Here is a 2,935-nt window from a genome sequence, read left to right as displayed (position 1 = left end):
AGATTAGCTGTTATAAAGGCTGAGTGGGGAGGAGAGGGGTGTGGTGACTGCTAAAGATAGGATGTTTCTTTTTGGGGTGATGAAAAATGTTCTAAAATTTATATTATGGTGACGATATAAATAAAACATAGATATACACTGAGTGGTACACTTTGAGGTTATGGTATGTAAGTTACATACCAATAAAGACATTGAAAATGAAGAGACTGTGTTCTTGGGTGAACTGGAGAGAAACGGAGAAGTCTTGGCTTGGACCGTACCTCTACCACAGGCATGGGAAAAAGAGGAAGGGTTGATCTTGGGATTTTACAGACACAGGAAGAAAGTATTTTGGTGTGGAGGTGAAAATGAAGGTGAAGGGGTCCTCTTTGGGAATGAAGAGGAAATTGAGGCAAGCTGGTAAGCTGCTTGTGATGGACACACCTTAAGGTGATCCTCAAAGACCTGACTTGTATAATTCCCTCCTCGTGAATGTGGGTAAGACCTGTGATTCACTTCTTTTTTTTTTTAATATTATTTTTTTCCAGTGTTCCAGCGTTCATTGTGTATGTACCACACCCAGTGCTCTATGCAGTACGTGCCCTCCTTAATACCCACCACCAGACTCTCCCAACATCCCACCCCCACCCCTCCAAAACCCTCAGTTTGTTTCTCAGAGTCCACAGTCTCTCATGGTTTGTCTCCCCCTCTGATTTCCTCCAACTCACTTCTCCTCTCCATCTCCCCATGTCCTCCATGTTATTCCTTATGCTCTACAAATAAGTGAAACCATATGATAATTGACTCTCTCTGCTTGACTTATTTCACTCAGCATAATCTCTTCCAGTCCCATCCATGTTGATACAAAAATTGGGTATTCATCCTTTCTGATGGAGGCATAACATTCTATCGTATATATGGACCATATCTTCTTTTTCCATTTGTCTGTTGAAGGGCATCTTGGTTCTTTCCACAGTTTGGCAACTGTGGCCATTGCTGCTACAGACATTGGGGTACAGATGGCCCTTCTTTTCACTACATCTGTATCTTTGGGGTAAATACCCAGGAGTGCAATTGCAGGGTCATAGGGAAGCTCTATTTTTAATTTCTTACGGAATCTCCACACTGTTTTCCAGACTCACTTCTAACTGGTAGAATATGGTAAAGGCGATGAGACATTGTTCCCACAGTTCATTTTGTTCTTTAAGACTCCATCTTAGCAGACCAGAGTGAGAGACTTTCCTGCTGGCCTTAAAGAAGCAGGCTGCTTGGATGTGGGCTTCCTGTGCGGGGAGCCATAAAGCTGGGCACCGCGGGGGGCCTCTAGGACCTGGGGGCAGCCTCTAGCCAACGGCCAGGAAGAAACCAGGGACCCCCTCAGTCCCGTAGCCACAAGGAACTGAATTCTGCCCACAACCACATGAGCTCGGAAGAGGATTCCGAGCTCCAGAAGGATCACCATGCCGCCAACGCCTTGACTACAGCCTCGTGAGACCCTGAGCGGAGGACCCAGACACTGTGAGATAATAAAGTTGTGTTGTTTCAAACCACCGTATTTGGTGTAATTTGTTTGCTTGTTTGTTTGTTTATAGCAGTGATAAACTAATGCAGAGCTGTTGCAGGAAGAAAAGTGATTTTCAGGATCAGTTCAGTAGGAGGACTTCTGGGAAAGAAAACTCAGGGTGATCACGAACTTAGGTTAGGATGGGACTCTCGCTGTCGACATCAGCAGAAAGCCGTTAAGATGACCAAAAATCAAATGAATCTGAGAATATGGGCTCCTGTCCACTCAGACTCATGCTGGAAGTTCACATCTTACAGATGAGTGGAAATGCCTGAAAAAGTAGAATATTAAAATATTGACTATCATTTTATCAGTGATAATAATGACAATAATATGTGCATGTGCTGTGTGTGTGTGTGTGTGTGTGTGTGTGTGTGCATGTACACAGGCATTGGGCTAAACCTTTTTATGCATACTTCATTATTTCATCTTAAAAGATCTTATTTATTTATTTGAGAGAGAGAGAGAGAGTTGAACGAGCAAGGGGAGGAGCAGAGGGAGAGGGACAGGCAGACTCCACACTGAGTATGGAGGCTGATGCAGGGCTCGACCTCACGATCTGGGCTGAAATCAAGACTCAGTTGCTTAACCGACTGAGCCAGTCAGGCACCCCTGATTATTTTATTTTTTAACAGAGACAGCGTAGGACACGTCTGGTTCTGAATTCGGAAGACCCGTTCCAAGTTCTGGCTCTGTCATCTTACCAACCACATGGCCTTCAGCGAGTCACTAAACACCCTTTCCCTTCTATCCACGCATTTGTAAAACAGGCTTAGTAATAGTGTCTACCTCATAGAGTTGATATGAGGACTAAATGAACAGTGCCTGGCCTGTGGTAAGCTCCCCTCAACAACCACTAATTGTTCTTGTTAGTGCTACTGTTTAATATTGCTTTGGCACGTGGTAATTACGTGTGCCCCTGCTTAGTCACTGGGTGACCTTGGGCAAGCATCTCTCTTGCCTTCAGTTCCTCTTTTGTAAAACAGGGCTGGGAACCTAGCTTCCTAAACAAGAGGATGGTATGCCTCGTGCGGTGTGCAGTGGGCTGGCTGATGAGACCGTCTTTGTTCCCTTCCATCCGGGTAGAGATGTACCTCCAGGAAAGAGGCTGGATGCCAAATAGGACATTATAATCTCTTCCTTTATTCAGCAGTTTTGTCGCCAAGCTTGGGAGAAGGCACCTCGTGCAGTGATCAGCTGTGCTGATTTTCAGGGAGTGCTAGTTCCTGTTAATTATTATATAGAATTGTCCCAACAATTCCTTCAAGTTGGGTTCTTTATTATACCCATTTTACATATGCAAAGCTTAGGCTTCGAGAAGGCAATTTGCCTAATGCCAAACAGAGTCAGTCTTTTTTTTTTTTTTTTTTTTTTTTTTTAAGATTTATTTAT

The sequence above is a fragment of the Mustela erminea genome, chromosome 13 (assembly GCF_009829155.1).
Source record: "Mustela erminea isolate mMusErm1 chromosome 13, mMusErm1.Pri, whole genome shotgun sequence".
Taxonomy (NCBI): Eukaryota; Metazoa; Chordata; class Mammalia; order Carnivora; family Mustelidae; genus Mustela; species Mustela erminea.
The sequence above is the reverse complement of the archived record's forward strand: the minus strand, read 5'-3'. Positions refer to the sequence as shown.